Consider the following 16319-nt stretch of genomic DNA (forward strand, 5'->3'; position numbering starts at 1 on the left):
ACCATATTTTAGTGACTGCATTAATGTTGTTTTCTCAAAAACACAAACTTGTACATTCATGCTGCTCACAAATGATTGTAGCCCAGTTTGTTCCAATTAAAGTGTAATCAGACTTTAGCGATTAATATGTTTTAAGATACTGAAAAAAACACAAATGTCAGGCCATGTCAAAACTTCTTCAGTGCCCCCAAACCCCCCCCAGACCCAAGAGAGTTAATGTCCCTTTCTCTTACTTCCGAATTGTTGTCATCCAACTCCAGTTCCCAGCTATTGTTTATTCTGTAGGTAGCTTGAACCTGAGACCATTCTTCTGCATCTATTCAAGAAGTATCATCTTCCCCATCCAAACGTCCTGCTATGTCATCTTCACTCTGGGACAGAGGACTGAAGCGTGTTCTCACTGTTTTTTCTTTAAACCATGCTTTTTTCTTTTGCTACTTCCCCTTTATAACCCCCAGACAGGAGGGGAACATAACATTAGCTTTACGGTGGATAGAAAATACAAGGCAACTAGAGTGTAAGGGAAACAGGTCAATTTAGCTCAAAGGGAATCATTTAAGATTTTAAAGGGAATTTGAACAGAATCACTGTTTCACGGCTGATCACTGAGACAGCCAGCGATTCACTGAACGAGCCGTTTAACATCAAATCTGCGCTGGATATTAATATCCAAAGTATAGTGAAAACACTATTAATTAGCACAGTAACAAGATCGGCAGTTTAAGACATTAACTTGTGAGCACAAAACACAAGATACTTCTCTTTTCAATATAAATAAGGCTTTATTAGATAAATCTAAGACATATAAACTAATCTAACACATAAGCACACGCACTCACACATTCACACAAGTTGCAGGGGGATAGAAAGTTAGGGAAGAATGAGTTTAAGAGAATGAAAATGTGAAATCCCAAGTTTACAGCAATACGTGAAATTGCATAGACATGAACAACCATTTAATCACTTAATTAACCCTCGCACTGAGTTCCTCAATGAGGTTAAAATTATATTAGACAACACCAGTACAGATCAGAGTCTGGAGGTACGTTACTTGCGTTGCCTGTTTAACGGGGTTCCCTTTTGTTGTCGCTGAAAAGGGGGTTTCCCGAAGTTGCTGATTGGCTGGAAGTTCAGTAGTCGTTGAAGTGACGTCTTGGGAAGCCCGTGGTTGGGCGTTGGCTGAAGATGCAGAGTTGTGGGCTGGTTGTAGTTTCAGACGGGCACGCGAGGTCAGACTCGGAGACACGGCGTTACAAAACTTAACTCAGAACACGAAACTCTCAAACGGAAAAGAAAAGAAGTAAAGTTTGACGAGACTAGGTGGTGTTTTCTTCTCATCGTGGCTAAGTAGCAGCAGGCGTGCAGGCCGAAGCACGCTGGAACGGAGCTCGAAGAACGCTAAAAGTGATGACAAAGCATGACTAAAAGCTAAAGCTAAAAGCTAAAGCTAGGAGCAGGCTAAAAGCCGGCATGACTGATAGCAAAAGCTAAACGAAAGCTAAAAACTAAAAGCGATGGTGTCCTGAGTATTTAAACTGGCCTTTTGGCCACACCTCAAATGTTGTCTTGACCAATTAGATATTGTCTTTTCTCGAGGTGTTGCATTGTTTGTCCCACCCATTCATAAATCATATTTTATCTTATCAAGCTCATGGTCCGAATTTTCCCGCTCTTGCAGGGTATAATTTGGACATGATTCATATAACAAGAATATAATACATTTGACAAACAACTGATGGTCAGAAACGTTTCAAGCAAGAATATTCGAACACACACATACTAAACATGAATATGATCCCTTAAGCTATTCAAGAGTTATTTAAAAAGACATACACAATAAGTGATTAGAAACATTAAAATCAACATAAATGATATAGAGTTAAGCAATGGACTGATATCCATTTAGAAGTTTTTTTTGAGTTCATTTTGGTGCATATATGCATCGGAAGGCATTCTCTGTGCCATTCTGGGGAGTAAGGATATGTCCTGTGAAGACCAGAGGGGTTAACAGGTCTCCTTAGGAATTTCAGTCTGGTTTTGCTAGGTGGGGGGAAGTCAATCCAACGATCTTGTTTACTCTCATGGCTTTACATGTGAGGGTCAGACTGTCCATCTCTTCGATTACTTGCCCCAAATTAGACAATCTCTTCTTCGAATTGAAATTGTCAATAATTGTTCTAATGGTGTTGATGTTGAAAGCTGTTCTGTGAAAGAGTTGGTTGGTTATCAGACTGTGGTGCTGGGAGTTGATTTACAACATCCTGCCTTTCTGTGGAATTCGGCTCATGTTTCAACCAGGCTCCCAATCGAATCTTTAATTTGTCTGGTTCACGCTACAAGAGCTAGCATTTGATCAGATTCAAGCTCAACATTAACCAGTTTACAATGTAGTAATTCCTACAGCAGACCAGATATTTTAACAGATATGAGAGAAACACTACGCACAATTAAAACAATGGGGCTTAAGGTGTTTTTTTTATTATTTATTCCAGCACACAACAGAGTTAAATTAAATTAAATGGCAGATAAAATAGCAAAGGAAGTTACTAAAAATAATCATATTGATCTTACAATTAGTATCATCAAGGCAGAAATTAAGAGCATCATTAAAAAGAGACTGAAGGAAAGATTGCAAAGTCAATGGGAAGAAACAAGAAAAAGGCAGTGGTTTCGATTCAGGGAAAGTGGGAGAAATGACGTGTACAGGGAGAAATAGGAGGGAAGAAATAATATTGATTAGGTTTGGACACACTGGACTAATGAAACACTATTCAAGATGGGTAAACAAAACGCGTGTTATATATATTATTAATGTGATTTCTGTGGTCAGGTAGAGACAGTAGAATCCGTTATGACATATTGTCAGAAATATGAAACGGAAAGATGACATTTGATCCAAAAAAATAGAAGAGATGAAAATATGATTTGATTTAATAGATATTTTGTGTGAAGAGTCAAATGTTTTATAATTTATTATTTCGATATCTTAGAGCAGCTAATTTAATTGGGAGTATGTATTAAAAAAAAAATGTTTAAACAATGATCCACACTCAGGTGGTGGCGGTAATGCACCAATAAGTTGTTTGCCCACCGCCAGTAAACCCTGGAAGAAGAAGAAGACTTTTATTTTGGTCATAGATATATACACTAGATGTCGCCTTGGGGTTCTCAGCATGCGTCAAAACTGCCGCCATCTTGGAACAGGGGTCTTGTCATAGGAAGTAGCTAGATAACGCTGCTATATTTGTGCTGCGTATGGATGTTCAAACGAAAGAAATCTAAAAACCAGACAGCAAGGGATTACATTTCACAAGTGAGAATGTGTTTTATGACATTGAATGTTACGAAATTATATTTCTGGTTGTGTTGGTTTGTTTCAGTCCTTGGTTAACAACCGCAGCTAATCCATGCTAGTTACCCATTAGTTTTTGACAGTTAGGAAAACCAACAATGAACAGAATGTATTTAAATCAATGTAATATGATCGTAAGATGTTGGAAATGTGGACAGATGTTTTGGTCTCTATTCAATAGTTTCTCCGACTGGCGCTGTGTGGCCAAGTTCAATTTCTGTCTATTTCCAGCTAGCATGCTACGCTAACTTCAGTCAGCATTCTTGGCTAACGGAGATGAGTCTTAAGTTAAAACGTCCACCTGAACAAGTTTATCCAAACATACTGGTTCTGGCTGTTTACCCCGATTGTATCTGATGAGCTACTACGTGACGGGAAAAAACAGAAACGGTTTACAACAACAAAAAACCGGGAACAAACCTTTTCAGCCAGGCCCTTTACTCTGCTCTCACTTGGCTATGTCCCTTGAAGTACACTAAATACTGTGGACTTATGGATTTGTTTTGTTTGTAGATTCCGAAGCTTTTAACAAGGAAATTAAAAATTGACCCATGCTTTTTTGCTTAAAGGTGAAGACCCAACTTTATGTATGTTTTGTAAGATTCCCTTAACTGTCAAACATATTTTATTAGATTGTCCTGGACTTAACACAAACAGAATGCTCTTTTATGAAGTTACTTCACTTAAGGACATATTTAATGAGATTATGCCTGGAAAGGTTTTGGATTTTTTTTTATCATATGTTAATTAAAAAAACAAAATGTATAATATGACTTGCTGTTCATATTTGTTTTGTTTTTATTGTATTTATATGATATTTGTGTTTTTGTAATTGAATTTTTGCCATGAAAATAGCTTTCATTGCTGACATGGCATTAAATAAAACAATCTGATACGCATTCATGACGATTTATGGTGATTTTATTTCCGTTAGACCTTTGCCTACATTGACGCTGATGCATTAAAGAGGAGGGGTTCCCCTGTTCCAAGATGGCGGCTCTATTGACGCATTTGTTCCAATGATCTGCCGTAGCCAAGGCGACATCTAGTGTACATATCTATGTATTTTGGTGTGGCGATGTGACCCCATAATGTTTAAATCAACACAACTCGTTTAGGGAATTGTATATTAAACTGTGAAATGAATTTTGTAAGTGATAATTAACGGTTTGCCATGCACTAAAGGATTTTAAATACAGGATGCGGAGGCAAGCCGTTGAATTTCCCGCTTATTCCTGGTCATTTAGACAAGTTATAGACAAGTTAAAACTAGTATTGCTGTTTGCAGCACAATATTTGACCGGAAGAATAAAAATGACATTTATAGCATTTACTTTAATTAATTATCGATCGATCGAGAGAAAGAAAGAAAGAAAGAAAGAAAGAAAGAAAGAAAGAGATGACGGTTTTGTGTGTGTTTGAGAGAGAGTGCAATACTACTAAAATAATATGTAAATAGCAGTAAACGTTTATTACAAGCAATAAATAGTCATGTGTCAGAAACAACAGCCAACTTATAAAGTAAATAATTTCTCCAGCTGACGCAGCTAGTTAGAGTCACTGCATGCTGCTTATCTTTGTTCTTCATTTACAGATCTTTGTTGAACAAATAATACAGTCAGTGGCCAGAGACTTTATGATGAACTGCAGCATAATCAAATCAAATTGTTCATGTTTTGAGCAACACAAACAGTTGATATCAAGTTAAGTAGTGCTCTAAAGAGAACATCAGTTGTGACTTTCATATCTTTTATCAAGCTCAGTAGTAAATGTATCATCAGGATCTAGGATGAGTGTTGATCTTCTCCTGAACTCATATAGCAGTACTGCTGAGGGATCTCCTTCACAATGTTAAAGTGTTTTTTTTTTTAATTTTATATATTTATTTATTTTATCACTCCTGTGTTTGATCATTTAAAGTAATTATGAAATAATCAAGTAATCTTTAACCTTAATACAGTATGCACCTATTGCAATATTTTTATCCCACCGGTCACAATAGTGACCGTAAAAAAAGTTTTCATTGATAAAGCTCTTAAAACTATACTGACTGACATAAGTTTAACTAAAACAAGAAGACACGGTGGGACATATCAAGCAGCCCCGCACCCTTTTTAAGTAGCCAACAGTGTATGTTTATATCTCAGCTTGAGTTAGAGCTGTTGAGCTCCGTAAAGCCACATTTGACAGGGTATGACTGTCACGGCGTGATAAAGGACAGGAGGCAAATGCAAGTAAAAATGAGGTTTATTGCAAGTAGGTGATGGTGAATGGCTTCTGGAGAATGACGCAGGGACTTCGGTGGCAGCACAGACAGGTAAGTAGATCCCCTTTAGTGCGTTGGTGGAAGTGGTGATATCCTTACAATCTCCTTGAGTGCGTTGGTGGTGATGGTGACAGATCCGGGCAATGATGGCAGTAATCCAGAGACGATCGAACAGGAAACAGAGCATGAAACAGGAAACAGAGCATGAAACAGGAAACAGAGCATGAAACAGGAACGCTGAATGACGAACAGACACACACCACACAGACCTCACACAACGATCTGACAAACAAGAGACGAAAGACCGGGCATTAAATAGGCTGTTGTAATGAGCTGCAGCTGCCGCTGATCAGATGATCAGCGGTAACACCCACAAGAAACAATTAACATGACGTCACAACAAACCAGCAGGAGACGGTGCATTCATGAACCGTGACAGTGACAGCCAAGATCTCATTTATATTGCTATAAAATATTGCATTCTATGTAAATATTCAAATGGGTCCAATATGTTTGGTGGTCTGCACCGATTTGTGCATGACACAGCATGAAACCAGACTCCTTTTGAACCCTATGCGCTGCACCCTGAAGCATAGACAGCCCTGAAGTTAGTAACAGAAGAAGAAGATACAAGAAAGACAGCGGGGAAAACCAGGGAAAACTACCGCGAGAAGAGGACTGGTGATGAAAATCTGAGCTCAGCTGAGACTAGGTATGTTACAATGAAATGTCATCCTTGAGTACTTACGCTCTTAAACTTTACATCTTGAATTAAATAATTTGCTTGTGTGTTCGTTTGTGAACATGAGTGAATCAGCTGTCATAGCAGGAGAGCACCTTGTTAACCTCATAGTATAGGCTGCTGCATGTTCAAAACATCAGTTCCTAGCATTGTTTATTCACATGGCATTTATCTTTTTATTAACAGGCCAAAAGGACTCACTTTGGATGAAGATTATTTTCTGTAGAACTTAACAGCACTTTTTCGAACAGGTAAGAGATGTATTCCAAAGAATTTAACAAATATGGAAAATTTGTGCAACAGAAGTTAGGCAAGGCTCGTTTTTTAACCGAGAGTAAAGTTATTAAACCAACATGACCATGAATTCTTTAAGGTTTCAAAGATGTCCCAAAAGAGACCTCTGCCAGGACAAAAGCGAAACCTTTTATTTTATTTTAAGAATCATCCAAGTGAAAAAAGACAGACAAACACACTGACAGAACAGCTAGAACAACTGATAGAAATGACAGGACAGACAGATGAGCAACGAACAGGACAGAGGGAGCAACAGGCAGAAATGATAGACGAACATGCAGAAGAGCAACATGAAGGACAGATAGAAGCACATGTAGAAGAGCAACAGACAGGACAAATGGAACGAGCAACATGTCAGATGGAAGAAGACACAGAGGGACAGATAGGAGACACAGAGGGACAGATAGAAGAGACCCCCCCAATCCAACAGCAGGGCCAGAAGAGTCGTGCTCTGGCTGGAGCAGCAACATATAGATCCATTTTCAAACAGGAGTGGACCTCTTCATGGCCATTTATTACCAGAGGGAGCCGCAACACGCACTACTGGTGTGCAGTCTGCCGTATTGAAAATTCATGTTGCCACCAGGGTGTTGCAGATGTAGTGCACCACATAAAAACCAAAGGCCACCAAGAAAAGCAAAAATCAAAACATTCCACAGCCAAAATGCAAAACCGAAAAATAAAGGTATTTTTTATTTTTTAATTTTTTGCAAGAGAGGTTTAGGTACAATATGTGCATAAATTTTTGGCAGGTGTGTCTTGGTTACATCTGTTGCTTAAACTTTGTTGCAAGCATATGTGTGTCATGCATGTTGCAAATAATGCATGTTTATATCTTAACTTTGTTAATGGATCAACCTACAGTATACTTAGAGTTTTAATTAATCAAACATCAAGCTATGTTTTTCCATTGTGTTCTTGGTGCATTTTCAATAGGTGACTGGAGCCAAAGAATTTGAGAGGCTTGCTGCCGTTGGCAAGCTGGTCCTGGTGTTGCCCCATGCAAACGCAGACGCTGAGAGGGTGTTTTCAGTTGTGGGACTGAACAAAACCAAAAGAAGAAACAGCCTAGCATTGGATGGCACCTTGTCATCAATAATGACCATAAAGATGGCCAATTTGGAGCCCTGCTTCAAATGGGAGCCCCCTTCAGATATCATCAAGGCCTCCAAGAAGGCCACAGGCCAGTATAACCATGCCCACAGATCATAGACAAGGACTTTACCAGCTTCTGATCTGTATTTGATACTGATTATGCCTCATTTTAAGTTATTTGTGTAATGTATTCATCTCTTTTATTACTTGAAAAAGTTGTACTGTTTAATAACTTTTTTTGTTGTACTTTTTGTTGTGCTGGGAGGATTTGAATGAAGAGTAATGTCCCTCCCTAACTAATCTTGTCATTTTTAGCTGAACATAAATCATTAAGTGCTCTTAAGGATACAATCATTCACAACATAGGCTAGGTTTCAGTTATACCATTCATTCAAAATATCAATCAACCTACCTAGGTTAAATCTTAAACACTGGTCTATGTATGAGGCTTTATTGTGGTCCATAGGCAGTCATTTAGGCACAACAATAGTTTTCTGGTTGAATGTTCAGCTCAAGTCTAGAAGGCCCTACAAGTCTTGATGCCAAACATGAACCAGAATAAGTTCAAGTATTGCACATGGGTGCAAGTGGTCTTTAGCAGACCACCCAAAAATCCACTAGAATGCAGGAAATCACAGCTACTTAATCCAAAATGTCCTGGGGTTGGACCTTCAGCTATGTTTGCTTCACAGAATTTAACCAATATTATCTCTAATAAGCTGCCCCTAGCTTTGGACCCCCCCCACAAACCACCAGAATGCAGGGTACAACATGGGTGAACGTCAATTTCAGTACTCTGATATCTGAGCCACCAACTTGTGTGGTTGTGTGCATGCTGCGCGGCACTATTTTGACCACCCCTGACAAAATCTCACTCCAAGGTTTTTTGAAAAGTTGGCAGGTATGCAGAACACACATTTAATATTGACTTTAAATAAATGATTCAAAGACAAATACATTTTAACAACCCCTTTTCACCATCTACTGGCATAACAATGTAATCAAAAAATCTTTATTTGAAGTGTCAAATTACTTCCAAAAAGTGATTTACTCTATTTTGAGCGCTACTGTACACATTGTTTATATCCGAACTATACTTTCATCCCAGAATTATATGTTCAAAATCATATGCTGCAGGGACAGACAGAGTGATCAGTGATCACACAGTTGTGATCGCACACATGAATGTTTGAGGAATGAAATAGATTAATCATTGTCATTTACAATGGGGCTTAAGTCCTGACTGAAATTGTTCACAAATGTGGTTTCTCCATATTTGTCCAATCATAGCTGTGAGGACGTAATATTTTAGACGTAAATTATATTATTTTATTATTAATTATTAATTAAACAATAATTTTCCTAATATTTTAGACGTAAATGCCAAATTTGAGATGTGTTTAATTAACCAGCTATCCTGAGTCAAGCATTTATATAAGGGGTTTGATAACTGCCAGCTTGAGAAGTATTTGAGCCATTTCCTAAAGAAAGCAGAGTTAACACTATAAAGGATTACAAGAAACACCTTTTTCAGTAACTTAGTTGGTAGTATACAGCACACATGTTGGTTTTTATTCTTTACATGTCTGAATGTGATGTCTTGCTTTGTCATTAAAAAACATGCATTGGTCTCTTTTTGCTTTAGACCTGATGCTGATGAAAAAGGAGAGTCAAGAACTGAATGAAACAAAAGACAAAGTTCAGTATGAGAAACATCATGATTTCATAACTTTCATAAGTTCCTCACAAACTAAAAACACTACACACAACAGAGCTCAAAAGAAAGGAGTTAGAAGTCATTTCCCCTGCCAACATTGTGGAAAGAGTTTGAGGAAAAAAAAGGAAACTTTCAAGTCCATATGAGGATTCACACTGGAGAAAAGCCTTTCACCTGCCAACAATGTGAAAAAAAGTTTTGTTAAAAAAACAGTCTTTCAATGGCACATGATAATTAATACTGTAGACAAGCCTTACACCAGCAAACTATGTGGACATAGTTTCATTAAAAAAAGAGACCTTGAAACCCACATGAGAATTCACACTGGAGAGAAGCCTTTCACATGCACTCACTGTGGAAGGAGTTTTACAGGTAAACAAACTCTTAATGGCCACATAAGAACTCAAACAGGAGAGAAGCCTTACACCTGCCAACAGTGTGGAAAAAGTTTCTCTTTAAAAGGAAACCTTGAAAACCACAAGATAATTCACACTGGAGAGAAGCCTTATATTTGCCCACAATGTGGAAAAAGTTTCAGTAAAAAAACAGCTTTTCGAATGCACATAAGATTTCACACTGGAGAGAAGCCTTATATTTGCCAACAGTGTGGAAAGAGTTTCTCTCAATGCAGAACCCTCAAAGGTCACATGAGAATTCACACTTGAGAGAAACCTTAGATCACTCGATAGAAGGATTTTACCAGTGCGGAAGGAGTTTCATAGACAGGAAACACCTTGAGCATAATGTAATAACTCATATAGGGGTTGCATGTACTAACAGTGTACTTACCTAAGAAAGTTCTGGTAATACCTGGTAACTACATGGGTTTGAAAACTAGTTATTACCCAGTTATTGTAATTGCTGAGTACATAGTATGTATGTTAGAAAAAGGACTTTAAAATAAAGTGCTACCCATATTGGAGTAAAGACACAAAATTTATGAACAATGTTTTTTCAAAATAAAAATCTTTTCTAACAATGTAAGTCTTTTTATTAATTTAACACTTTAACAATTATTAATTTCTTTCAAAAAAAAAAAAAAAAACTGACCCCAAACTTTTGAATGGTGGTGTATTTTTAATAAAGGGTTTCTATTTTAAATAAATGCGCTTATTTTTTTACTCTTTATTCAAAGACCCTGAAAAAAAGAATCACAGGTAATAGTAAAAATATATATAATAAAAATTAAGCAGTGCAACTGTTTCCAAAATTGATAATAAATTTGCATATTGGAATGATTTCTGAAGAATCATTTGACACTGAAGACTTGAGAAATGATGTTCAAAATTCAAGATTTGCATCTGTCACACGTGTCAGGGTACAGAAAACAGAAAGCAATAATGCAAGTAACTGTATTAATTAGGTCACAAATGAGGAAGGCTTTAAGAGAGGTGGGTGGCGCAGGGACCTCGATGGCAGCACAAGACGGGTGAGGTGGTGAGTTGAGTGCGTTGGTGAGGAAAGATGAAAGGTTCCAGAGATGACGACGACATCCAACAAACACAAACTGGAACAGGACCACGAGAATGAATGCCGAGCAGGAAGAATCAGACATGAAACACTACGAACCTCAAACAACAATCTGACAAACAAGAGACGAAAGACAGGGCATTAAATAGCCAGTTGTTTATAGGGTACAGCTGCCGCTGATCACTGATGATCAGCGGTAACGCCCACATTAAACAATCAGTGATGTAACATGAGACGAGCAGGAAACAATGCATTCATGAACCGTGACAGTACCCCTCCTCCTAGAGACGCCTCCTGGTGTCCCCAGACTCCCTTACCTGTCGATTGTAATCATCGATAAGGGAGTGATCCAGGATGTCTCTAGCAGGCACCCAACCTCTCTCCTCCGGACCGTAACCTTCCCAGTCCACCAAGTACTGAAATCCGTGTCCCCTCCGTCTTGAGTCCAGAATATGATTAATCGAATAAGTGGGTTCCCCATCTACGAGTCGCGACGGGGGGTGGGGGGGTGATGTGGGGGGTATGGGTGGCTTGGGGGGGGAACCGGGGCAGGCGGATTAATCAGGGAATGAAACACAGGCTTTATCTTTGATACATGAAAGGCGGGATGAATTCTCCTGTACGCTGGAGGGAGTTTAAGGCGGACTGACACCGAACTAATGATCTTGGTGACAGTAAACGGCCCAATGAATTTGGGAGCAAGCTTATTGGAAACGGAACGGAGAGGGATGTTCTTGGTAGAAAGCCACACTTTTTGACCCACGACGTATACGGGAGGCTTAGACCGGTGGTGGTCGGCTTTAGCCTTGGTGCACGGCCCCACTTGGAGTAGAGTCTCGCGAGCTCTAGTCCAAGTGCGGTGACACCTCTGGACAAAAGCGTGAATGGAGGGGACTGCGACTTCGGATTCCAGACTGGGAAAAATTGGTGGCTGGTATCCTAAACTACACTCGAACTGAGATAGGCCTGTCGCTGCTAGTGGTAACTTATTGTGGGCGTACTCCACCATTAACAGTTGTTGGCTCCATGAGGAAGGATTCTTGGAGACCACCTTCGGTAATAAAATCTAGCGCAATATGGGACCAGGGTCTCAAAGGGACCGGCAGCGGTTGAAGTAACCCATCTGGGGGTCGATTGGAAGTCTTACCAGTGGCACAAACCGAGCAAGCCAAAACAAACTGTGAACATCGCGAGGCATAAGTGGCCACCAGAATCATTGCTTGACCAAAAACTTAGTACGATTAACTCCTGGATGACAAGCCACATTGGAACAATGCCCCCACTGAATAACGTCGGACTGTAATCCCTCCGGCACAAATAACCAATTCGGTGGGCACCCGGGCGGAAGCGTTACCCCTTCTAAGGCCGTCTTGACCTTCGATTCAACCGCCCATATGAGTGTGGAGACCACTAATGTCTCGGGTAAAATACACTCGGGAGTAGACGGTCAAAAATACACGACAAAGAATCGGGTTTGATGTTCTTGGAACCCGGGCGGTACAAGAGAGTAAAATCAAAACGACCAAAAAAAAAAAGTGCCCACCGAGCCTGCCTGGAGTTAAACCTTTTGGCAGTTCTAATTTATTCTAAATTCTTATGGTCGGTCCACACTATAAAAGGTACCCCCGAGCCTTCTAACCAGTGGCGCCATTCCTCCAATGCCATCTTGACTGCCAACAACTCTCGGTTACCAATATCATAATTACGTTCGGCAGGGAATAACTGGTGGGAAAAAAACGTGCATGGGTGCATCTTGTTGTCTGTGGGAGAACGTTGGGATAGCACTGCACCTACCCCCACCTCGGACGCGTCGACCTCCACCACAAACTGACGTGATGGATCAGGGGTAATTAAGATGGAGGCTGAAACAAAGCAACCCTTCAGTTTGGCAAACACAGCCTCTGCTGTGTCTGACCCCCTGAACGTGATTCTGGGGGAGGTCAAGGCGGTCAGAGGTGCGGCTAGTTGGCTGAAGTTGCGAATAAAACGCTGGTAGAAGTTGGCGAACCCCTGAAACCTCTGTAGGGCCTTACGGGAATCTGGACTTGGCCAATCTACCACAGCCTTAACCTTCTCAGGATCCAAATGCATTTCCTCAGTCGACATGATGTACCCCAGAAAAGGAACAGACTGTGCATGAAAAGCGCATTTCTCCGCCTTGACAAAAAGCCCATTCTCTAGCAACCTCTGAAGCACTCGTTGAACGTGCTGCACGTGTTCCTGGAGAGAAGAGGAAAAAATCAATGTCATCCAGGTAGACATATGAATTGATCGACCATATCTCGCAGCACGTCATTGACGAGTGCCTGGAAGACTGCTGGGGAGTTGGACAAGCCAAAAGGCATGACCAAATATTCAAAGTGCCCCCTGGGGGTGTTAAAAGCGGTCTTCCATTCATCCCCCTCCCTAATACGGACCAAATGATAATCATTACGTAAGTCCAATTTCGTGAAGATCAACGCAACCTCTCAAAGGCTAAAGACATCAACGGCAATGGATAAGTATTCTTTACCGTGATGTTGTTCAGTCCCCGGTAATCGATACAAGGTCGCAGAGACCCGTCCTTCTTCCCCACAAAAAAGAACCCCGCCCCCGCTGGAGAAGAGGAAGGGCGGATGAACCCCAAAGCTAGAGAATCAGAAATATATTTCTCCATAGCCTCCCTTTCCGGAACAGAAAGCGAATATAATTTGCCTTTAGGCGTAGACTTACCTGACAGTAAATCTATGGCACAGTCATAGGGACGATGCGGAGGAAGAGAAGCAGCACGAGACTTACTGAACACTTCCTTCAGGTCAAGGTACTCCACGGGCACGTTAGACAAATCCACTGCTTCCTCCTGAAACACAGACATAGAAACAGACGGACAGGCAGACACAAGACAAGACTCATGACACTTATTGCTCCAGGCCAAGACAGATCGCAGTTGCCAGTCCACTTTAGGGTTGTGACGAATGAGCCAGGGGTGTCCAAGGACTATGGGTGCAAGAGGAAAGTCTAATATATAAAAGGAGATGATCTCAGAGTGGTTGCCTGACGTGATGAGGTTAATGTCTCCAGTGGTGAGTGAAATGATAGGAAGTCTTTGGCCACTGAGGGCGTGAACAGCGATCCTGTGAGTGAGTGGTTTGAGGGAAATCTGAAGTTTCTGTGCAAGTGCATGGTCCATGAAATTACCCTCAGCCCCGGAGTCCAGAAGTGCCTGACAGTCGTGGGTGTGTGCTGACCATCTCAGTCTTACCAGGAGGAGCGTAGATGATGATGAGGTCTTCTCGGTGGAGATCCCACCCGATAGTAGCCTCATACTTACTATCGGGCTTGGCCTTTTTTACCGGACAGATGTAGGGGTGATGACCGGCTCCCCCACAGTAAAGGCAAAGGCCCTAGGATCTCCGTCTCTCCTTTTCCCCCCGGAAAGCCGAGCTCGCCCTACCTGCATGGGCTCGTGATCGTAGACAGGGCTGACCGCGTCCCCACCGCTGACTCGCGTACCAACAGGATCTCTTAGAGCATGACTGGGTAGGGTCAGTCGCTCTACTCTGGACAGTCATGCATCAACTCTTAGCGCCAGCTCAATAAGTCAATTGAGAGAATTTGGAAGATCCAGGGCGTAGATCTCTCTCTGGATGCGGTCAGCCAACCCATTCAGGAACATGTCCCACTGTGCCTCCTTGTTCCATTTACACTCCGCCGCTAGAGTACGGAACTCGATTGAGAAGTCTGATACTGATCTCTCTCCTTGTCGCACGTCTGCAAGCCTTCTGGCCGCCTCCCTCCCGGCGACGGCCCGATCAAATACTTGTCTCATCTCAGCAGCGAGCGTCTGGAACGAGGCGCAGCATGGGTCCTGGTTCTCCCACACCGCCGTCCCCCATAATGCCGCTCTCCCAGTCAGCAACGTCAATACAAATGCGACCTTGGCTTGCTCATTATTAAATGTCCTGGGTTGAAGAGAAAAGTGCATCGAGCATCGTGCATCGAGCAGGAAACAATGCATTCATGAACCGTGACAACATGTACACGGGGAAGGAAGGAGTGGGGAAATGAGGGAGATGCAATGCATAGGTTTTATTCTTCCAACGAAGATCAAAACGTGGAACAACATAGACATGGAAAGGGGGACCATAGACAGGGAAACACAGGGCTTAAGTACACATCTAGTTTAGTCCCCGTTGAGGAACTCCAAATATGGGCACAAGAGGGCAGGGAACACAGGAGACAGGACAACACTCTGACAGCGTCAAAGAAATACATAATATTTTAAAGTATATTAAAACAGAAAACCATTATTTTAAATTGTAATACTGTAACAGCTGTGGTAATTTACCTCCCCCCTGGGCAAATTCTAGGCACCTTCCTAGAGGAGCTGGATGGGCTGCTGTTCTCTTTTGCAGAGGAAAGCACTCCATTCCTAGTCATTGGTGACTTTAAAGGAACACTCCACTTTTTTTGGAAATAGGCTCATTCTCCAACCCCCCAAGTTAGATATTGAGTTTTACCATTTTTGAATCCATTCAGCCGATCTCCGGGTCTGGTGATAGTCAAGTCAAGTCAAGTCAACCTTTATTTATATAGCACATTTAAAAACAACAGAGGTTGAGCCAAAGTGCTTTACAAATGAATAAAAATTTTAAAAACAGTTAAAAAAAAACAAAAAAAACAACAACACATAATTCTATCAACATCAACACATAATTTATAATCTATTCAAAGGCTACAGAGAACAGATATGTCTTCAAGGATGACTTAAAAATGGCTAAAGATGAAGATGACCTCACATAGAGAGGAAGACTATTCCACAATTTCGGACCCCTCACCGAAAAAGCGTGATCACCCTTAGATTTATAAGGGCACTTTTAGCATAGCTTAGCATAGATCATTGAATCCAATTAGACCAGTAGCATCGTGTTCAAAAATGACCAAAGAGTTTTGATATTTTTCCTATTTAAAACTTGACTCTTCTGTAGTTAAATCGTGTACTAAGACCGGCGGAAAATGAAAAGTTACGATTTTCTAGGCCAAAATGGCTAGGAACTATATTCTCAAACCGGCGTAATAATCCAGGAAGTTTGCTGCTGTAACATGGCCGCAGCAGGCGCATTGATATCACGCAGCACCTGTGGAAATATTATTACGCCGGAATGAGAGTATAGTTCCTAATCATACCGACCTAGAAAATCACAACTTTTAATTTTTTGCTGGTCTTAGTACACAATATAACTACAGAAGAGTCAAGTTTTAAATAGGAAAAATATCAAAACTCTTTGGTCATTTTTGAACGCGATGCTACTGGTCTAATCGGATTCAATGATCTATGCTAAGCTATGCTAAAAGGGCTATCACCAGACCCGGAGATCAGCTGAATGGATTCAAAAACAGTAAA

Source organism: Cyprinus carpio, chromosome B4 (genome assembly GCF_018340385.1).
Source record: "Cyprinus carpio isolate SPL01 chromosome B4, ASM1834038v1, whole genome shotgun sequence".
NCBI lineage: Eukaryota > Metazoa > Chordata > Actinopteri > Cypriniformes > Cyprinidae > Cyprinus > Cyprinus carpio.